The sequence below is a fragment of the Oryctolagus cuniculus genome, chromosome X, assembly GCF_051225735.1.
Source record: "Oryctolagus cuniculus isolate XC-2025 breed Fujian yellow rabbit chromosome X, ASM5122573v1, whole genome shotgun sequence".
In the NCBI taxonomy this organism is placed as follows: Eukaryota; Metazoa; Chordata; class Mammalia; order Lagomorpha; family Leporidae; genus Oryctolagus; species Oryctolagus cuniculus.
The window spans coordinates 24603303-24627048 of record NC_142888.1 but is presented as its reverse complement, the minus strand read 5'-3'; the positions used below and the strand labels follow the sequence as shown (position 1 = coordinate 24627048).

The window sequence follows — 23746 nt, the reverse complement described above, 5'->3', positions numbered from 1 at the left end:
CACCCCGACCGGGACTAGAACCTGGTGTGCCGGCGCCGCTCTGTTGAGCCATGGCGCCGGCCCTTTATTTGGTTTTGACTATGAAATATGAAAATCTGCATTCACGCAGAGGTCGTGTTTGCGTCACGAGTAAACATGGCACAAAGCTTTCATTAGTTTTCTCCTGTGAGGAGGTGGGCCCCGGGCCCCAGGAGATACCATCACACTAAAAGAGCTCCCTCCCTTTCCCCTGACATGCTCACGCTCACCACGGGCTGGGAGGCCGCCTTAGCTAAGGGGCCTGCACTTGTCAGGGAGTCAGGGCTGGAGTCACCATCTCACAAAGGAAGAGGCCAGCCCTCTGCGAAGCAGCGGAGTGCGCAGGCCCACGACAGCAGCAGGCACTGGGAGGACCACGCCCACGCTTCCCAGGAACTAGGGAGAGAATATACCTGTTCCAGCCATTACACTGCCAAGCTTTAGCAACTCCTGACACCTAGATACCTGTATTTTTCCAAAGCCTTGGTCTGGGAGTAATTTCCTCACGCATTAGCACTCCTTTGGATGGGGTATGCCTCTGACTTCATGGCAAGTAGGCAGGAAGGGACTAATTAAATCAATTTAACTGAAAGACTTCGCGCTACCAGATGAAAAGAATCCAACTCCAAATTGCTGCAGCTAATGCTTCCAGGAATAAGAGTTCTTCCAGGAGTGTAATTCGGAAGAGTGGTATGGCATAGGGGAAAACCTGAACTTGGAGTATATCTGTGCGAAAGTTCCAGCTGTCAGTGTCAAGCTGACTGGCAGCATGGATAGTGGCTGTATATACACACTCTGGAGCCAGAATACCTGGGCTCGAACCTGAGCTCTACTAGTTAATAACTATGTGGCCAGCCAGCGTCACAGCTCACTAGGCTAATCCTCCGCCTGTGGTGCCGGCAACCCGGGTTCTAGTCCCGGTCAGGGCGCCGGATTCTGTCCCAGTTGCCCCTCTTCCAGGCCAGCTCTCTGCTGTGGCCTGGGAAGGCAGTGGAGGATGGCCCAAGTGCTTGGGCCCTGCACCTGCATGGGAGACCAGGAGAAGCACCTGGCTCTTAGCTTCGGATCTGCGCAGTACACCGGCCACAGCGCGCGGCCGCAGCGGCCATTGCAGGGGTGAACCAACGGAAAAAAGGAAGACCTTTCTCTGTCTCTCTCTCTCACTGTCCCCTCTGCCTGTCAAAAAAAAAAAAATAGCTATGTGGCCTTGGTCAAGTGAACGAACCTCTCCGGGCTCACCTCCTTTATTAAGTAAGAATAATAATGATACCTGTCTTGCAGTGCTAATGCAAGTATGAAATGAATTCCTATCCCTTAACAGTCCAGAAGGGCACCTGTCTGCTGTTATTATCGGTCACGGTCTCTCTAGGTCTCAGTCTTCTCATGTATAAATGGGGGATTCTTGCCTGGCCTATATTTTGGGATTTTTGTGAGGACAAAATGACATGGTACCGGAAAAGGAAACCTGGTAAAATGCAAATGTGAATTTAGCTTGTGATTAAATCAGCTCCTGCTTTTGTGACCCCCGTCCTCCTCCTTGCCCTCACCATTCCCCCGAAAGACCCCCGCGGGGCATTTAAGGGTTTGGTTAGTCTCTACTTCCAGGGAAGGAAACAAGAGCTCGGGGAAACACGCCCTCGCATCTACAAGGCTCGGACATATGGCTAGCAGCTGGGATTTATGCAAAGCATTCTTCAAATTAGTCCAAAAGCCCCGCTGTTCGGTTATTGCCCCCAGCGCAGCCATAAAACCACAGCTCGCAACTGCCAGCAGGTTGTTGCATCCCCAGGCCTGTGCTCGCCCTGGCCTCTCTCTCTTGCCAAGCCATGGCCACTCCGAGTTCCCTGGCTCCAGGGCCACCTGCGTGTCCTCTGCTTAACTCAATCTGCTGTCAAGAAGGAGGAAGTCATTAAATAGGGGACATGTCAGTCCCACCACAGGCCCTGGACAAGTTAATAAAATGCAGCCACCAGGCTGGGAGCTGATTTGTAACCACTCTACCATAAACCATGACTCTACCGCACAAAAGCTGTCAGCCTCAGGCCACGTAGCAAGCAAGCCCAGGGACTTGGGGCGCTCGGCACCGTTTCCCTAACATAGCTTTCATGGGACAGTGGGGAGGGGAACACAGCGCTGCTGACTTCAGTGCGCTCAGATGTGGGAGATGACGAGAGAACATCTTGTTTGCACCATAACTCTATACCCTGCAGAGATCAGGGGGAGGGACAAGGTGGTGGTGACGAGGAGACAAATGGGAAAGAGGCCGGCATAAAATACTGTCCCTAGACAGCTAGGCCACTCACACTCAGGGAGACCACGTAAAGGAAAAATCGGTCCAGAGCCGGCAAGTAGATCCACAACTTGGCTACTTGTCTGTTACATCAAAATCCTGCGTCCTCCTTTTTCTCTGCCCCACAATCGGAATGGGTTTTCTCAACAGTCATAGGACCCTGTCCCCAGAGGGCCTGCAAGGAGGAAGGGAGGGGGCAAAGGGCAGAGGCAGAGTGCGTGCAAACCAAGACACCGGAGGCCGAGCTGCCGCTCCCTTCCGGCCTCATTGGCCCTTTCTTCCTCTCAGGTCCTTTTAGCTCTGTACATCCTGGGACACTTTCCTGACAGCAGTTTCATTGGCCATGCCGTGAGGAATCCCAGCCACCACCCACTAGGACCAGGATTCAGTTCTGATGGTAGTGTGATTTGGAGTAGGCAAGGGAAGGGTTTCTTGCGAGACATCACAACAGACCCAGAGTCAAAGTCACGTGCTGAGTCACTTCCCACAGTCTCAGCTCCCTTCACAAAAAGAGCTGAGGACCCTTTCTTTCAGTTCATTATTTTAATTTCTGAAAGTCAAGGATCATTTAAGGAGGCGTTTCAAGGATAAGCATTTGGCACAGTAGATAAGATGCCATTGGAGATGCCCGCATTCCTGACCTGAGTGTGTAGGTTCTAGTCCTGTCTCCACTCCGGAGTCCTGCTTCCTGCCAAAGTGTACCCTGCTCACGTAGTTGAGTCCCTGCCACCCATGTGGGAGACCCGAACTCAGTTCCCAGCTCCTGACTTTGGCTTGGTCCAGCACTGGCTGTTGTGGGACTTTGGGGAAGTGAATCACGGGAAGGGAGCTCTGTGTCTGTTAGTCTGTCTACGTGTTTCACATACATAGAAGTCAATAAACAAATTGGTATTTACATGTAGTACTAAATGTAAAATGCAAGGAACAACCGCACTAAAATTAATGGTTAACATTTGCTAAGCACACTTTAATACTTTTCATCCTCATAGCTCTCTGGGGCCAGTAGGTTCTAATATCATTGTACCTACTTTAAAGGTGAAAAGACTGAGCCCCTGAGAAATCAAGTAAGATGCCCAAGGTCTTATGGTTGATGAGTGGCAGAGATAAGATTTGCTCACTCAATATTCATTTCCTGTTAGCTCTCATGCTAACCATAGCTGACATTTTTTTTCTAATGCTCTGCAGATTTGCAGTCCCATCATGTACATTGTCTTATTGCAGCCTCAACACATCTCTCGGGGGGGAGGAGGTGTCAGTCCTGGGGAGGAGATGAGGACACTGAAATGCAGAAGGACCAAGTGTTCTCACAGTATTCTACTGTCAAAAGCAGAAGGTGAAGTGCTAGAGTCAAACCCACCTTCTGGTCTTCTCAGCACACCCTTCTGGCTGAGAGTAACGCCTTATGTATGGCAAGCTCTCATCAACCCTGGCAAAATCTTCAGCCTCGCTTCAAGGAAATAGCCCTGTCCTAGGCCCATCACTGGCCACATCCACCTTACTGCTGAGATGTGCTTGTGTCTCCTACAAGGTGGCCACACAAGGCTGTGCAGGGGTGTGGTAAGTGACGCAGCGCACCTAAGGGGGCACTTTTCACATCACCCAAGTGGTCAATTTATAATTGGCAAGATACTTTTCCAGTAGATGGCAGTAATGTGTCTTATAGAAGGGGTGGGTACCCTTTCCTAAGTCATACAAAAGCAATGGAAAGGCTAGTGGGGCCTCTTATGGCCTCTGTTTTCTTTTAGTTTTTAGGCAAATTATGATGATGGCTATTTAAAATTTTACCAGTGGCGGTAAGATGACACCAATCCACCTATCTTCATTTTACCCTTCTTAAGATCTAAGGTAGGAAATGCTTGCTGCAGAAACTCCCTTACTCACTCGTTCCACTCAGTGGTATGCTTAGTGGGCACCTACAACGGGACAGACTCTATACAAGGTGAACTTATGATAGTGAACAAAAAACACAATTCCTGCCAACTTAGAAACTGAATTTCAGTAAAGGCACATGGGAGGGCTCTATAGCTTACTATTTCTCTCTGGCTTGCCTCATACTCCATAGGTTGGAAAGGCTAAATTTTAAATAAATGACAAAAATAACTGAAGATTCTGGATTCTTTTGCCACTGGGAGGGGCCATGTGAACTGGTTCTGGCCAATGAAACATAAGCAGTAGTCAATTCAAGCTTACATTTAAGGAGCAGTCTTTCTGACTGGAATGCAGATGCTATGCTCGGAGTAGCAGCAGTCATTTTGTAAAGTAAGGATGAAAAATATTTGCAGTAGACAATAAAGAAAGGGTAAAAGTAATGCAAGTCCTATATGACACCACTGAGCCTCTAGCCCTGTGCAAGACTTCCACTGTTGTTATAGGAGATAAACAAACCCAATGTATTTAAAGTACAATCAATCAAGTCCTCTATTACTTGCAGCTGAACACTATATGAGGCGACTTACATTAATCAAATTAGAATAAAAAAATAACTGCATAAACACTAATAAATGTCAATCCAAGAGAAGTACCTGGCACCGTGGGAATGTGAGCTGAGGGATCTGCGCAGGTCTGGAAGATGAGTAAGGCTTGGCTGAAGAAGTGTCGTCGGTTGTCAACAAGAGGCTAAAGCAAGATGGCTTCTGGCAGAGTGAAAAGACTGTACAAAGGCCTTGAGGTGGGAGGAATCAGACATGCTGGCATGGAGAAAGGAACACGGTGCACAAATGTGCAGGGCCAAATCAGCCCCTCGGGATCAAGACTGTGACCTTGACCTCTCTCCTCAGTTCATTAAGCAGCTGAATTGACTCTCCACAGCTAGGTAACCACTCAGGCATCACCGAAGGGGAAGGAATGCAAATGGAAGTTTCCTCAGGCCTGGCTGAAGTGGAGAAGACATTAGGGTCACTCCTAGTTATTCACATGGAACCCCCAAAGGAGAGCCAACTTAAAAGTACTCTTGACAGATACCCAAATGCCATGAGTGTCTGGTATGGCCTAGTCACCCAATAAATGGTTGTTGAATGACTGAACAAATACTGTCCATGGAAGTTATTTCAAACTCTTAAATGATGTACAAATCATTATCCCAGACTATGATCACCTCTATGGTGTAGTCTACAAAAAAAAAAAAAAAAAAGAAGGAAGAGGAGGAGGAGGAGGAATAAGGATGGAAACACTTTTACTTTCAGGCTGAGTACGAGGCCCAGGGCCCTATCTTCCTGTTAGTGAATATCAGTTTCCTCCTCTGCAAAGGGGGACCGAGTTCATTCTTCTAAAGAGAGAGCATCCGCCTTCCCTCACAGCACCTCCAGTGCCCACCTGCCCCTTTGAGCCAGGGCACATGGTCAGCTCTTGGAACAGCAGAACTCTTCTCTGTGCGTCTTGGAAGATGGGAGAGGTTTAAAGCTGGAGACAGTCCCTTCCACGGATCCTCTCTCGGCTCTGGAACTCCAGTTTGTTTCCCAGCTGGCTGGCGGTCATGGCTGAGTTCTCTTTGGATTCCAGGGGAGGACTCCCAGTGGTACCCGCGGCACAAGAGGAATCCATAAACCTGTGTTTCCCAGGCGCCAACTGTGTGCCGGCAGCCACACAGCTGACCCTCCCTTCAGTTGTCCTACAAGCCTGCGAGTTGGTTTTTATGCTTTCCTCTTCCAGATGAGGATTCCGCGGCACAGAGAATTTCAACAACTTGCTCAAGGTCACACGGTGACTCAGTGCCGAAGATGGGGCTCAAACCCAAGTCCATTTGCATTTGGAGGCTGTGTTCTCCTTTGCCTTGGCCAGGTACTGCTAACCTTTGGGATCACTTACTTTACAAAACCTTCTCATCAAAGCCCCGCTGGGCTGTTCACTTATCCAACCGATACAGTCAAATGTTCAGCTCTGCCTTTGGGAAGACTGCTCCTCTCCTCTTCTTCCCTCCCCTTCCTAGCCTATGTCCCCTCCCGCACGTCTCCTCTCTCCCTCTCTCATCCCACTGTTTCCACACGTGTTCCCACAGGTGCCCAGGCTCTACAACCTCTCAGTTCAATTAGAACATCATGGGATACCTTGAATTTGGCATCAGTTTCATCTGTTCTACTCCCATCCATCCAAACTTTTTCCATAACATTGCCCTTGAGCACTGCCTAGTTGTCCCCCACCCCTCCTGCTCTCACACACTGTAGTATACATGTGACCCCACTGCAGGGCACTTGGCCCTAATATAGACAGAGCAGTCCTGCGGGAGCTTTGGATGGCCTTTAATTCTGGGCCACCACATGCCAGGCCTCCGCCTGGGCTTCATCCCCCAGATGGAGAGTAGCCTGGGTGTGGGGTCTGGATCTGTCATTTCAGCTGTTCCCCTGGAAGCCAAGGTTCAACTCATGTCCACCTGGGAAATAGAAGTCTTCCTGTTCTCCCTTCACTTCTCACATGTACTCTCCTAGCCTGTCTGCTTCCTGCAGGTCCCTCTCTGCTGTCTCCTCTCAGCCACAAAGCACTTTCAACAAATCCTGAATTGCCCCAGACCCTTGTACACTCTTCACTATGCCTAAATTTCCCACCCTCTCCCTTATCTTTTGAATGCCTCTCTAGCTTGCATCTCCCATCCAAGTCATCACCTCCGCCAGGAAGGCTGCCCCAACTCTCCAACCACGTGTCAGGATTTGAGGACCCTGCTCTGTGTTCCCAGAGCTTCCAGACTTTTGCTCTCCACACCCTTATCACATCGGACCATAATTCCCTGTTCACTGATCAGTCTCCTACACTTGCCTGAGGGGTCCACGTGGCAAGGACTATTCCATCGTTTTCACAGTTGAATCATCAGCTTTGGGCTGCTTACGACCTGTAGCAGGCACAGAGTAAATTATTACTGTGGTCACATTGCAGTGGATTCTTTTATTTTTGCACAGAATTGTAAGCTCCTTGAGAACAGGCTCTGAGTACTTTCCATCTTTGGGTACCGAAGACAAAGAACAGCCTGACACTGGGTAAGAAAATAGGGAAGGTCCTAACTTGTATAACCAGGTGGAGAAGTGACTTAGGGAACAACGTATGGGACCCGCTTACTGTCTTTAAATAGGTCAGTTATCAAAGGGGCTAACATAGGTCTACTCAAAGTGTGGTCCCTAGGTTGCCGTCTCCACATCCCAGGAACTTATTATTCATACTGATTCCTGTGCTGCACACAGGACTGACCAAGTCAGACACTCCAGGGTAGGGCCAAGCAAGCTGCTAACAAGTTCTCCAAAGTTTGGGCAGCCTTGGACTAATGGTAATCATATTCTGACTTAAAGAAAGAGACTGTTTTCCATTTAATATATAAAAAAATTTCTGGAGGCATCTACCCAGTAATGGCAGCGTGTCTTAGTCAGATTGAGCTGCTACCAAGAGACCATAGACTGGATGGCTTAACAAGAACACAAATTTATTTCTCCAAGTTCTGAAGGCTGGGAAGTTCAAGATGAAGGCCGTGGCATATTTGAGCTGGTAAGGGCCCATTTTCTGATTCATAGATGGTGCCTTCTTGCTGTGTCCTCACGTGGTAGAAGAGGAAACGGATTTCTCTGTAGTTTCTTCTATAAGGGCACAAATTCCATTCATGAGGGCCCCATCCTTACTACCTAATCACCTTCCAATGGAGCCACCTCCTAATTCGAGCATCTGAGAGGTGAGAATGTCAACAGATGCATATGATAGGGAGACACAAACATTGGGACTTTAGCACAGTGGCTGCCCTACTAAGCTGCCCATAGTTCTACATGTCCCAGAAGAGGCAGGGTATCCTCCCATGAGGGCTATGCCGGGATGTCATGCCTTGATTGGTATATCATCAATCTTGTCGGTGGGGCAGACATTGTGGTAGTGAGAGCCCTGCAGGAAGGCCCTCGTTCCCCACTAGTTGGGGACTCTCTACTAGGGAGAGGGGGGAGAGGGAGGGACACAGCAGAGTGAGGGCACCAATATTTGTCTTTCTAGTAAGAAAGGCTTTTTTCTAGTAAGAAGGGCTTTACAGAGAAGATAGATAACCTTGAAGTTGCAATAATCCCAATTCCAAAAGTGAATTAAGCATTTACTATGTGTCAGGTATAGCATTAACTTACAAAGACTTGCTCATTTGGTTTTTCTAACAACCCTATAAAATGGCCAATATTTTCTTTAATTTTGAAAAAAGAATAAAATAGAAAAGAGACTAAATGACTTCTTAAAGCATGACCCTGTTAATGAGAGATGGAGTTGGGATTTGAACTCGGGTAATCTGTTTCATGAGTTTGATTTCTTAGCTGTTAATCCTTATTACAACCTGAGGTTAAATGTCCAAGATCCAGCAAGTCTTTAGCTGGGGCCAATCAGACAAGCAACGCAGTTAGGGGAGGAGAGTGGGCTATGAAGAACAGGACAGGCTAGGATATATTGTGCAAAACCAGCAAAATAAACCTTGAAATATCACTGCCTCTGTTTTAGTCCATTTTCCAGTGCCATAACAAAACTCTCAAGGCTTTTTCAATGTGGAATCACTGACCACTGTGGACTGTCCCAGCACCTAGTAGACACAGAGTAGACACCAATTGGAGCCACATTGTAGTAGAATCTTCTTTGATTTTTCCACGTAATTGTTAGCTTTACAAGAACAGAGGCTTATTTAGTTCACAGATTTAGAGACTGAAAGTCCAAGATCGGGTGGCCACATCTACTTGGCCTCTGGTGAGGATCTCAGGGCTAATGTCATCACATTGGTTGGTGTGCATGCACAAGAGATCACATGGTAAGACAAGAAGCTAGAGCGCAATTCAGGGGCCAGGCTCATTCTTCTTATAACAACCCACTCTTGCAGGAACTAACTGGGATCCCGTGAGAACTGCATTAATATTTTCTGCAAATGGCGCCCAATTACCCACTCACCTTTCACTAGGTTTCATCTCTTAAGCTTTCACCACTTCAGCACCACCACACTGAGGACCAAGCTCTGGGATATATTCAAACCCCAGCAGTCTTAAACAATGAATGTCACTGCCTCCTCCCACAATAACCATCGAAGTTCTTTCTAGGCGGGCTGCTTTTCTGGATAGAACTCCTCCCACCTGGAGCAGACCCAGGCACCTTCTACAGATGGCTCCAGCCTCCCCTGGAGCCTTGAGAAAGCATGCCCATCCCCACATCTAGCTGGAGAAAGACTCAGAGCAGGTAGAGGATCCTACAAGTCATTTGAGGGGCCAAGTCTGGGAGGTGAGTGAAGAACTTCTCTCCATATTTCACTGGCTAGAACTAGTTATCTTATCCCACATCAATGCAAAGGAGCAGGAAAAGAGCCATTCCTGGCTCCCAAGAGAAGAAAAACGAAAGATTGGTGAGCAGCAGAATTGTCTCTGCCACAGATACATGTTATCCTCATATCCAGGAAGGCGTGAACTTTGTAGTCTTTGGACATGACCTCTAAACATTCTGGATTGTTCATACCTAGTGGTGAAACATTTTAGGCCCACACAGCAATAGTTGTATTTTATATACAAATCATATGCATGCACTTAAGTCAATCCAGGTATTACATAGTTGAGTAGGCTTGGCTTCCTTGTTTTTCGCAAAGAAATAAATGAAGAATAAATTTCATTTTTTCCTCTTCTACTTCAATAGACTGGGCCATTACTCCATGATACATTTTTAAAGATTTATTTATTTATTTGAGAGGTAGAATTACAGAGAGAGAGAGAGACAGAGAGGGAGGTCTTGTATCTGCTGGTTCACTCCCTAAATGGCCACAATGGCTGGAGCTGTGCTGATCCGAAGCCAGGATCCAGGAGCTTCTTCTGGGTCTCCCACACGGGTGCAGGGGCCCAAGGACTTGGACCATCTTCCACTGCTTTCCCAGGCCATAGCGGAGAGCTGGATCAGAAGAGGAGCAGCCGGGACACAAACTGGCGCCCATATGGGATGTCGACACCGCAGGTGGAGGCTTAGCCTATTATGCCACAGTGCCAGCCCAGTCCCTGATATGTTTATGCTCCACCCTGAGGCCTCTGTTCCATGGCTTTGAGAGCTTCCCAGAGAGGAGCCAGTTTTTTTTGTGGTGGAAGCAAGATTTTTCTGGGACCCCAGGGTTTCCCTGAAGTGTCTCGGCATGGTGGGCACAATCGAGCAGAGAGCAAAGACCAGGCTTGCTTGATATCATTCCTAGGCTCTACCTGTGAACGACTCTATCCTATCCCTCGTTTTCAGGTCCTTGACTTAAGTGGCAAGTTCATCCTGAGATGCTGCCTGTTAAGTGAAACTAACTGGCTACCTAAATCCACTTCAACTCTAAGAGTCTATGAGTTCCTGGCCAGATGAGGAAGAGCCACAGTGTGATGGAGAAGGTGGGGATTGCAGGCAGCCTGCTTGGGTCTGCTGCCTGTGTAAGGAGTGACTGAGGAAGTCTGAGAGCTGCCTGGATTCACTGCTTCCCTGATATTCCACTATAAGAGGGCCAGAGCCAGGATGCATTGTTCAGGATGTATGTTTTGAAATTTGAGCTCAATAGACATCCACTACCATGTGAAGACATGCAAGTTGGCCTACTAGAGAATGTGAGTCTATGTGGGAAGACCCCGGAAATCCCAGCTCTCCCAGCCACGTGCAAAAGAGGTCTCAAACATTTGAATGAGGCTTTTGTAGACTATCCAAGTCAGCTCAGAACCGAAGGCGCAACATCTTAAGTAAATACATGCTGTTGTTTGAAACCACCGACTTTGGGGGTGATTCGTGACATATCAAAGGTCCAGCTGATGCAAGCAACATCATCCATCATCAGTGCTCCTGATGTTTCATGGCTACCATTTTTCATCTATTTTACACTTAGATCCTTGAAAAGTTATTTGTGCACACAGTAGGATCCATTCCAATGTACCCCCATGCTTGTGCATCTTTAGATAAGCTCAGGGGAAAGAAAGAGCATCAACTTTTAAAAAACATGTTTTAAACACACGAAGTGGGCTTCCAGAGAAGCCAGGACCACAAGGAAGGATTTCAAAGATTGCTCTGGTTTTAGTATGCGGCCAGCTAATGGTTGTCCCTTGTATCACTGTTGACTGGCTCCCGTGGGGAAGTCTGGAGTGGGAAGGCAAAGCAAAGGATACAGCAAAACAGTGAGAAGTAGTAAAGTTTCCTCTCCTGGGCAGTCTGACCATTGCCAGACCCCAGGGTTGAACACAAAGCCAGTCTCATCACCTCTGCCAACTGCTGTGAACAAGTCAACTTGAGGCATTTCACCTGTGCCAGCAGGCATAAAGGACACAGCTTACTACCTGAGTAAGTCAGCAATAGATGTACATGTGCATGCCAGCTGACTGGCCAGCTGTAGGCAGTTATTCCAAATCCAAGGTCACAGCAAAGAAAGTACATCTTTTTCCATAGCCTGGTAGCACTCGGGTTCGCACCACCAAGTCCTGCATGGATTTTCAAGGGGAAGTTAGCAGCTGTCAACCAGCAGAAGCCCAAGCCCACAGCTGCTGTTCCCATCACTTTCCCAGGGTCTGTCGGTTGGGCCATTTAAATGCTCTGCTCACAGTCATGGGACACCCACATTTAATCAACCATGAGGGGCCTGCTCACTCACCCAGTAAGACGACAGAGGTGGAAAAAGAAGTTGGGGTAAGTAAAATAAAACTCAACCAGAAGTGCTGAATCCTGGCAGAAGAGCTGAAATACACACAAATAAAATCATGGAACTCATAGAGGAGTTTGGCAAAGTGGCAGGATATAAAATCAATGCACAAAAATCAACAGCCTTTGTATACACAAGCAATGCCATGACTGAGAAAGAGCTGCTAAGATCAATCCCATTCACAATAGCTACAAAAACAATCAAATACCTTGGAATAAACTTAACCAAGGACGTTAAAGATCTCTACGATGAAAATTACAAAATCTTAAAGAAAGAAATAGAAGAGGATACCAAAAAATGGAAAAATCTTCCATGCTCATGGATTGGAAGAATCAACATCATCAAAATGTCCATTCTCCCAAAAGCAATTTATAGATTCAATGCAATCCCAATCAAGATACCAAAGACATTCTTCGCAGATCTAGAAAAAATGATGCTGAAATTCATATGGAGGCACAAGAGACCTCGAATAGCTAAAGCAATCTTGTACAACAAAAACAAAGCCGGAGGCATCACAATACCAGACTTCAGGACATACTACAGGGCAGTTGTAATCAAAACAGCATGGTACTGGTACAGAAACAGATGGATAGACCAATGGAACAGAATTGAAACACCAGAAATCAACCCAAACATCTACAGCCAACTTATATTTGATCAAGGATCTAAAACTAATTCCTGGAGCAAGGACAGTCTATTCAATAAATGGTGCTGGGAAAACTGGATTTCCATGTGCAGAATCATGAAGCAAGACCCCTACCTTACACCTTACACAAAAATCCACTCAACGTGGATTAAAGACCTAAATTTACGTCCTGACACCATTAAGTTATTAGAGAACATTGGAGAAACCCTTCAAGATATTGGCACAGGCAAAGAATTTCTGGAAAAGACCCGGGAGGCACAGACAGTCAAAGCCAAAATCAACTATTGGGATTGCATCAAATTGAGAAGTTTCTGTACTGCAAAAGAAACAGTCAGGAGAGTGAAGAGACAACCGACAGAATGGGAAAAAATATTTGCAAACTATGCAACAGATAAAGGGTTAATAACCAGAATCTACAAAGAGATCAAGAAACTCCACAAAAACAAAACCAACAACCCACTTAAGAGATGGGCCAAGGACTTCAATAGACATTTTTCAAAAGAGGAAATCCAAATGGCCAACAGGCACATGAAAAAATGTTCAAGGTCACTAGCAATCAGGGAAATGCAAATCAAAACCACAATGAGGTTTCACCTCACCCCGGTTAGAATGGCTCACATTCAGAAATCTACCAACAACAGATGCTGGCGAGGATGTGGGGAAAAAGGGACACTAACCCACTGTTGGTGGGAATGCAAACTGGTTAAGCCACTATGGAAATCAGTCTGGAGATTCCTCAGAAACCTGAATATAACCCTACCATTCGACCCAGCCATCCCACTCCTTGGAATTTACCCAAAGGAGTTTAAATTGATAAACAAAAAAGCGGTCTGCACCCTAATGTTTATTGCAGCACAATTCACAATAGCCAAGACCTGGAACCAACCTAAATGCCCATCAACGGTAGACTGGATAAAGAAATGATGGGATATGTATTCTTTAGAGTACTATACCGCAGTAAGAAACAACGAAATCCAGTCATTTGCAACAAAATGGAGGAATCTGGAACACATCATGCTGAGTGAAGTAAGCCAGTCCCAAAGGGACAAATACCATATGTTCTCCCTGATCGGTGACAACTGACTCAACACCAAAAAGGAAACCTCCTGAAGTGAAATGGACACTATGAGAAACGGTGACTTGATCAGCATAGCCCTGACTGCTAATGGACAACTTAATACATTATCCCTCATAGTATTTTTTTTGTCTGTTCTACTTAATATGACTGGTTTAATTCTGTAATTATCACACAGTTATTCTTAAGTGTTGAAAATTAACTGAAATGTGATCCCTGTTAAACATAAGAGTGGGAATAAGAGAGGGAAGAGATGTATAATTTGGGGCATGCTCGGGCTGACTTGCCCCAATTGGTAGAGTTGGAAACATACCTGGGGATTCCAATTCAATCCCATCAAGGTGGCATGTGCCAATGCCATCTCACTACTCCAAGTGATCAATTTCAGTTCACAATTGATCATAATGAAAGGACTAAGAGTCAAAGGGAGCACATAAACAAGTCTAGTATCTGCTAACACCAACCGATAGAATAAATAAAGGGGAGAGTGATCCAACATGGGAAGTGAGATACTCAGCAGACTCATAGAATGGCGGATGTCCTAAATAGCACTCTGGCCTCAGAATCAGCCCTAAAGGCACTCGGATCTGGCTGAAAAGCCCATGAGAGTATTTCAGGCATGGAAAGCCAAGACACTCTGGCAAAAAGATCTCTGTGAGTGAGATCCCAGTGGAAAGAACAGGTCTTCAAAGAGGGAGGTGCCTTTCTCTGAAGGGAGGAGAGAACCTCCACTTTGACTATGACCGTGTCTAAACAAGATAAGAGTCGGAGAACTCAAGGGGCTTCCATAGCCTTGGAAACTCATGACTGGTGCATAGGGAGATTACTGATGCCATAGACAGGAGTGTCAATTGGTAAATTCAACAACAGGAGTCACTGTGCACTTACTCCTCATGTAGGATCTCTGTCCTTAACGTGCTGTACACTGAGGCTTAATGCTATAACGAGTACTCAAACAGTATATTTCACTTTGTGTTTCTATGGGGGTGCAAACGACTGAAATCTTTACTTAATGTACACTAAACTGATCTTCTGTAAAAAAAAAAAAAAAAAAGAAAGAAAGAAATTATCAATTCCCAACTTGACTCTCACTGGGATTAAACATGACAATAGGTCAGATCTGATTTCATCATCATTTAAAAAAAAATCATCTATTATTTTTCACTTTATGTTTCTGTGTGGGAGCAAACTGTTGAAATACTTACTTAAGGTATACTAAGCTGATCTTCTGTATATTAAGATAATCGAAAATGAATCTTGATGTGAATGGAAGGGGAGAGGGAGTGGGAAAGGGGAGGGTTGTGGGTGGGAGGGACGGTATGGGGGGGGAAGCCATTGTAACACATGAGTCGTACTTTGGAAATTTATATTCATTAAATAAAAGATAAAAAAAAATAAAAATAAAAATAAAAAAAAGGGGACAGTGCACAAGGACCTGAATGTCAGAACCATGCCTGGCACATAGAATATACCCAGTGGATATTTCTTGAATGAATACAAAACATCCCAGCCAGAGAACAGGGCTTCATGTCTGTTCTTGGGCTTTAACCATTGCAAATGGATTTTGCCCTGCTTGCTGAAGCCTGGCTCTCCTTTTAAGGCTTACTCTAACCCAAAGAAAGAGAGGCACCCTAGGCCACATCTTAACCATCAGCATCGATGCTTGCTTGCTTGTTTGCTTTCTGCCTTTCTTTTTAAACAAGGATGGGTTTCCTTGTAGCCTTTTTTAAAAAAGATTTATTTTGTTTATATGAAAGGCAGAGTTACAGAGAGAGAAGGAGAGACTGAGAGAGGTGTTCCATCTGCTGGTTCACTTCCCAAGCAGCCATAATAGCTGGGGCTGGAGCAGGCCGAAGCCAGAAGCCAGGAGCTTCTTCCAGGTCTCCCACATGTGTGCGAAGGCCCAAGCACTTGGGCCATCCTCTGCTGCTTTCCCAGGAGCATTATCAGGGATCTGGATCAGAAGTGAAGCAACTAGGACTTGAACCAGCACCCACATGGGATGCCGGTGTTGCAGGCGGCGGCTTAACCCACTATGACACAACATCAGTCCCCCTACCAATGCTTTCTGATTACCTTAAAAACTGAAATGTGGACCATCAGCTTTGACTTCAAGTGACTTTGGCCCAGAAGAAATTGAATAAATAAAGTGTCCTCCATTTCAACTAAATCGTTCGGTAGAAACTACTTTATGTTCTATAGCAGGAATGAACTTAAATAATTCTCTGCCTCAAAATTAAGGTTAACTTCTGTGTGCACTTATTTATGTCTCATCTCCTGGCACAAAAATGTTTAACATAGCAATGGAAAACCATCAAATGCAGCATTCTGTCTTCAAGCTACCAAGCCTGGAAAATGAGGAAGCTTTTTATTGTTTGTTTTCCTGGCAACCTCTTTTGACCTACACTTGGCATTCTATGTAATGTACACGTGCAAGATATTGTGATGGTGGGAAGGTCAGGTGGTGTCAGCCCATCCCACAGGCAAATAGCAGCCTGTCCTCTGGGCAAATAAGGTCCTGAGAAGGGAAGTTCCATTCCAGATAAATGTATATGTTTTCTGGTTTTACAATACAATTTGGGGAAGTGAGAGATCGTGTCATTACAAATTCAATAGAGCTTAAGGGAGTGGGCAGGGAGGAAAGGAAGTGAGAGTTGTGTATGCTGATGTATCAGGGTCTAAGTCCCCGCATCTATCTATTTCTGCAATCGAGAATGATCATAGGTCGTGTCCCAATAATTTCCATTCAATAATTGGACATTTGTAAGATATCTAAAACTCCACTGGAAGGAGGGTAGGCAGGACCCCTCAAGCAGGCTTGTTGATAAAGGCTTAAAGAGGCTGACTAGGTGGGTGACTGAAAGGAATTATGGACCAAAAGATACATGCATACACTGAACTTTATAACAAGGGTGACTCAGTCAGGGATGGGTTCAAAATTCCAGACTCAAACTGTCCCTGAATCTTACTCACTTTAAATTGGTTTGCTTTTCTCTGCTTAACATGAAAAAAATTGGCAAACATACTATAAAGTTGAGGAAATTTTACAATGAGCACCCATATACCCAACACCTGGTTCCCATCACGAATACGTTGGTACAGGTGCTTTGTTACATGTCCATCCTTTTATCTTCCCATCATCCAACTTTAGTTTTGGATGCATTTCTAAAGGACTTCTCCCCAGATGCATCTTGTATGCATATCATCAACTAAAGTTCAATATTTGATTATGGCTTCTTTTTCTCTTGAGGCTAAATTTACATGTAATGAAACACAAACACATATCCTAAATATACCATTTGATGAATTCTGACAAAGGCATAAAGCCAGACTATCCTAACCTCTATCAAGACAAAAACAAGACCATCATCCAGAAAGTTCCATCATATCCCTTCCCAGTAAATCCCAGCCCCAACCCTCAGAAAAAAAAAAAAAAAAAAAAAAAAAACTTTGTTCAGATTGTATTTTGCACCATGGATTGGTTTTGTAGATTATAGAAAGTCATATTATTTGCAAATTTACCATACTATACTTACAATTCATCCATGCTGTCACGCCTATCAGTAGCTCATTCTTTATTATTGCTGAATAGTATTTCACAGTGTTAAATATCATAATTTGTGTATCTATTCACTTGTTGATGAATATTTTGGCTGTTTCAAAAGTGGCATTCTTTTCATGTTCATGAATAATTTTGGCTTGATGGAAATATATGAGTTGATGACAGGTGTGAGTGAAACAGACCTGTGTACTCATATATTCTACTTCCATGTGGTGAACCCCCTCAAGTGGCTTACTTTGCTAAGTGGCAGGGTTTAGAGCAGAAATCAAAACAACCTAATCTGATTCACATTTAACACGTATATCAGTTTTATTGCCTCTCAAGGTATGAGACAGAAATCATTTACACAAATGAGAACAATTAGTATTTAATGTCACTTGGGGTCTAGGAAGGAGGAATACACGTATAACTGTGGTCTCTGAGTCTTGTTCTCCCCAGCAGGAAGTTACTCCCTACTGTATTTCTCACTTCCTCCACAGGTTTTAGACAAGGAAGCAACCCACCTAAAGCCATGCTAACCTCAAGACCCTGGTGTCCATGAGATCCCCGTTTTCCAACCACAAGAAAAAAAAAAAACCCTTCTGAGGCCAGCGTTATGGTGGTCCACTTCCAAACCAGCTTCCTGATGATGTGCCCAAGAGGCTGGCCCAGATGCCTGGGCTGTTGCCACCCATGTGGGAGTTCCTGGTTCCCGGCTTTGCCCTGACAAGACCTATCTGTTGGGGCCATTTGGGGAGTGAGCCAGCTGGTGGAGGGGGATCTCTCTCTTTCTCTCTCCTCTCTTCCTCTCTTCCCCTCTGTCTTGCTCTACCTTTCAGATGAAATAGAAAAATAAATTTTTTTTAAAAGAAATCTCTTCTGGCCTATTAGAAATGCATAAAAAATACCTTTATCGCTACACTCTCACCTCCCGCTATCTTCCCAACCCACTTCAATCCTGTTGCTAATTTCAGCACAGTGTTAACTAAGATGAACGTGGTGAAGGTTTCCCTGGAGCTGGCATCCATTGGTGATGTTAGAGAGGAGTGTTCCAGTGAAGTGGTGAGGGTGGGAAGGAGTTTAATCCAGCCAGAGAGAAAGGTCGGGAGCTGAACTAAGGATGGGAAGGCAGGACTCTGAGAGATAGAAGAGCAGAAATGGAAGTTGCTGAAAACAATCTTTATCCACTCTAAAAGATCACCTAGAGTCAAGCTCACCCAGTCACCAGAGCTGTTTTCTCTTCCCTTTTCTCTCAGTGAGGGGCTTCGCATGCTCGCCGGCTTTCTCTCCGTCTCAGACGGCACCGTGAACTTCATTGCCAAAGCTTTCACAGGGATCATCTTCGCTCCCCCGAGGTCAATGATCCTCTGGACTCTGGAAGCCTTTGCTTCCCGCCTTGACCCCTTCTGACTATCTTGTTCCAGTTGCCTGAAAAAAAGTTCATTTGAAAATAACCAAGGCTGCTCTAACATTAGCTGAAGCTGGGCTTCTTGCCTATTATTTTAAGCTACCGTCCCAGCCTTGCTGGCAGCCTGAGACTTTAATGACAGCTTCGCCACATTCCCTACAATCTTTGAGGCTGCGCCCAGCTCCTTTTTCTGACCTACCTCCCATTCCATCTCTTCTTATTTTAAAACCAGTGCCCCTATTGGGCCTCTCACTCACTTCCAGTTTCCAGGTAATGGGAAGTATCTAGTCCTCCATTCATTTGCAAGACAGATACAACTAACATAATTCAATCCTATTGAATGAGCATCAACCAATAGTCTCCCACTTGTATTCTTGCAGGTGACTCATTCAAGTTTCTCAACCGTGGCCATACATGTTCATCATCTCCCACCCCTAGATGTGTGGCATCTCACAGTCCTGAAGAGCTTGGCATACAATGTCAAAATGCAGTTGACATATAGTGTCAAAATGTGGTTGACATACAATGTCAAAATGCTTCAAACACACAATGACAGCAGTAGCTGTAGTTTCCATGGAGGACGAATCCTCAGCAGGGACATCATCCTGCGTAGGAACTATTATACTGTGATGTAATAAGCTGTGGTAATTGTGTGATAGAGGTGTGTCAATCAGTTTGTTCAGAAGCTCTGGCCTTAGAACCTCATGCTTTTTGAGCTTCTGTGTGTCTACTTAATACTTTTCTTCTCACTTCTTCAGTGTTACTAGCTCTAAGTTCTACTTTCTGGTGTTGCTGTACCCATCTTCAGTAGCACCGGCCACTTTACCTTCTAGTATTTCTAATGAATCATTGAAAAAACCACATAGACTCTCAGTGATCACAATATATAAGGGGGCACAGTTCATGAAATGGTATAGGTGCTCCAAATACAATTTCCAAAATATTAAAAACTAAGTAAAAGAAAACTTTTCTCTTATGGTGTATGGAAATTCTGGGAAGGACACAGAACTATCCCTCCCAAATTGTTAAAGAGAAAGACATCAAGAGATTTGGCTTGAGAGAAAGAGGAACACCCATATTCCGAATGAGAAGAGAAATGCAAACCAGAGCTGTAAATACACATTGGTGCCATGGTGTCCCTCAGGAGCTTCAGCCCAGATATAGGTTCCAGGGACAGACACAGGGACTTTAAAATGCTTTCACATGGAGAAACTGTCGCCTTGGGCCCATAAAAAGTGAGAGCTCCAACTGAGCCACCTGCGTAGAGCTTGGAGGCACAGAAATATCGTGTTCATTAAAAAAGCAAAGAATTACTCTGTCCACAGGCTCAGCGAAGCAATAAGGATACTTGCTGTGTATTTTGATCCTTGAGCAGGGGAATTAAAAAGACATCTTTGAAAAATCAAAACTCTAGGCCTCTGTTGCTGGTAGATGTGGATTTTAATTGATACTACCTGTGGGTATAGAAAACCCAAGTTGAGAAATTAACATAAAATCTGGTCCAAGGCATGAGAAACCCTAGGGTCTGAGACCATAGGGACTCCCACAGAAGGAAACAAAAGCTAAAGATAAACTCATAATAAAAAATATACTAGCTACACAAGGAAATTAAATACCATAAGGGATAGTGAGCAAATGCAACAAGAAGAAGACAGCTTAAAACTGAAATAACTGAAAAATCTAAAGAATACAAAATAAAGACCCTAAAAATGATTAAAGAGATAAAAAATGGGCATCATAGTGAATTTAAAGGATAATATGAATAAAACCAACCTTAGTTGAAATAATAACAAACTTAAAATAACAATAATAATAACAACTTGTAAGAACAATAGTTGACATTAAGAGTGAATTTATTAATTTGAAAGTAAAACCCAAGTGAAACAACTTCACAAAAATGGGCAGTGGAAAGAGGCTAGGGGAGAAAAAGAAAGAAAGAAATACCTAACAGCAGGAGTATAGAAGCTTTGGCACTGCGCTGAAAGCTCTCAGGGAGTAGATCCAGGGACCATTTTCTATTTGATCTTGTACATGCTTGCACATGTCCAGTCAGTCCCTGGCGTAGGAGAAGCCCTCAGCAAATGTTTATTGAATGATGCAGTCACAAAAGAACACGCTATAAGTAAAAGGAATAATGAATAATGGAGCAAAAGATTCCACGGCATCATTCTGGTTTGAAGGTTTTCTTTTCTCTCTCTTCAAGCCCAAGGTATCTACCAAAACTCATTCCATCTTCGCAATGACAGACGTTCATGGGTCAAGGCCATTTATAGACATCCAGAGGCAGCAGACATTTTGTTAGAAAGCATTTCGCAGAAGACTCCAGCTGTGTTCATTACCTTTGTAGATTGTGGTTGCACTGAGAGCTACACTCCAGTCCTGTGTGGATTTAAGCAAAAGTGCATGGGGACAGAGAGAGCCAGGGCAATAAAAACACAGTTGGAGAAGTCCATGCAGAACAAAGCAGAAGGTCTCTGCTCTGAACATTGCACAGTTGCTAGCAAAGGACCAGAAAGCTGCCTGATCGCAATGGCTCGACTTGTCAGTAGGGCCGTGACCAGCCCAGCTTCGGTCTGGATGGGACTGGTGGCACAGCTGTTGAATCAGGTCAAAACCAAATGCAGAAGCAGATGACAAAAGGTAAAGAAGACCTATTCTAGAGTCAACCCTTGGATGCACCCGTGGCTTCTTCGTAGCTCTAATGGCAGGGAAGTGAGAAATAATACAAAAATCCACCCAGTCATGACGTCTTGAAATCATATTTCAAATGTCAATTCCAGTTGTTCTTTGTTTATCTTTTAGTTTGCTGGAAAATGGACTGGGTTGTTTCCAACCCTCTCCACTCAATATTGTTCCCACTGCTCTTAGATTTCTCGAGAAGTTAAGCTTGTAGAAGTAGTCTCTGCAAATGGAAGCAGCAATAAACTTTGTTGCTACAGGCAACACAAAATACACTTTATGAGAGGTTAACACTCCAGAATATGGGAATTGGCTGGTCATGTTTCTGTGCCTATTGCAACCACTCTGGGGAGTGAAACATGCCAGATGACTTTTTAACCTTTAGTTTTGTCTTCTATAAAATCCGAATGAATGGAAGGGGTTCAGGGCATGAGTTTGGATACCAAACTGACTGGGATTGGAAGCTGGGCTTTTTAGTTTCTGGCTGTGTGCCCTCGGTGGGTTACCCAACCTCTTTGAACTCATCTAATAAGTGCAGATAAAAGTATTATCGGTTGAATTTGCTTACGTGGGTGCCACGCAATTCTACTGTACTGACCTCATGGGGTATCTGGGAAGATAAAAGGAGACAAGGTATGTGGTTACAGCTCTCCGAGTTATTTGGAACACCCCAAAGAGCACTGAGAACACTCATCATGCATTTTTTTAGTGCTCACACATAGATAAAACTCCCAAAGAGAACTACACTGTTGAAGCAGAACTTTGTGGTTGAGGAATCCAAAGCTTGCAACAGAATTGCAGAGTTTACAGCACATACCCCTCCACCCCTTAACACAACACAATACAAGACAAAGTCGAACCCAGATCCAAATGCATTGGTTCCTGCAAGGAATATAGTGGTATCTCCATTTATTAGAATATACACACTCATGTGCTGACAGAAGTCACATCGAGGGCATATGATTAAGCTTCTGTGAGTGTGACCTTGTGCTTGACTGAAGATGGTAAAAAATTCTTTGCTACTTCTCCTATCAAGAGATGGAGTCCAGTGTGTCTCTTGTTGGATCTGGGCTCACCTTAGTGACTTTCTTGGCCGATAGCATACAGTGGACATGATGTTCTGGAACTTCCAAAGCTAAAGCCACGAGAAGACGTTCAGATTCTGCCCAGGATACTGTGTGGAAGCCCCTCACCATGTAGAGTCTCACTACCCAGAGGCTAGCACACTAGAAAGGATAAGAAGTAAGTACATGGAGAGGCCTGGCGAGCACACGAGGAAAGAGAGAGAAGTGCCTGGCCAGCCTCAGGCCTTTGCACCATTCTCAGCCGATGTCTCAGACATCTCAAGGGGGAGAATCAGGTTGTCCCTGCACAGCCCTACTTAAATTTCAGCTTCAAAACAAAATATGTGGGGCCGGCACCGTGGCACACTAGGTTAATCCTCTGCTTGCAGTATCGGCATCCCATATGGGTGCCAGATTCAGTCGCGGTTACTCCTCTTCCAGTCCAGCTCTCTGCTGTGGCCCGGGAAGGCAGTGGAGGATGGCCCAAGTGCTTGGGCCCTGCACCCCATGGGAGACCAGGAGGAAACACCTGGCTCCTGGCTTCAGATCGGCGCAGCGCACCGGCCGTAGTGGCCATTGAGGGGGGGTGCTGAACCAATGGAAGGAAGACCTGTCTCTCTCTCTCTCTCCCTCTCACTGTCTGTAACTCTACCTGTCAAATAAAATTTAAAAAGTATGTGCCAATTTTTTGTGCTGTTAAGTTTTGGGATAGTTTGTTACACAGAAATGCATACCTGGTAGAAAATACATTTCTTTATTGTCTGAATTTTTTTTTTTACAACCAACACATGTTTCCCCTTTAGTTTGAAAATAAAAGGGAAAAATGAAAGAGAAACTTAAAGGAGACAAAAGCCTTTCTAGACAGAGGAAACGTCTGCACTCTTCATGTTACTAGCCTCTACAGCAACCTTTCCTTACTCTTTACTTAACTTGGATTGCAACAGGCTATTCGGCCTCTTCTGAAGAAAATCACCATTTGATACCTCTTGTCATCTCATGAAACATAGAACCTGTTCCTAACAGCTGCCAGCACGGGGCAAAGCGCCTCTGAGATTCTAAGACATGAGCTCCATCTCCCTCGGGGTTGATAAATCATTCTGCATCTGTCCCCACATGCAGTTTGCCATGCCATTATTCATAAATTGATTTGACTCAAACCTAGCTAAAAACAAAGGGGCGCCATTGCTTTAGCGCCTGGAAGCTGGAATCTCTTGTGGTGCGACCTGAGGGAAAGATCAAGCTCCCCTGTGAGGAATATGGTCTTTAGGATCTTAGATCACAATCTCAGGGAGTCCTCTGTTGTGCGACTGGAGAGCTGGAGAGCGGGCAGTGGGTCATATCACCTCTTGGCTTCTGTCTCCATAGAACAAAGAGGTGTGACTTGATGATCTTGAAGACCTCCTGTAGTCAGGATT

The 23746-nt window shown here is 44.9% G+C and overlaps 1 long non-coding RNA gene across 1 annotated transcript in view; it reads right to left on the bottom strand.

Annotated features, from left to right (window-relative positions):
- LOC103351789 (uncharacterized) overlaps positions 1–23746 on the bottom strand; it is a 185226-nt gene that overhangs the window by 38124 nt on the left and 123356 nt on the right. Inside the window, exon 8 of the long non-coding RNA XR_011385624.2 lies at positions 18398–18608. This is a non-coding gene — a long non-coding RNA (uncharacterized LOC103351789). The remainder of the gene's footprint in view (positions 1–18397; positions 18609–23746) is intronic.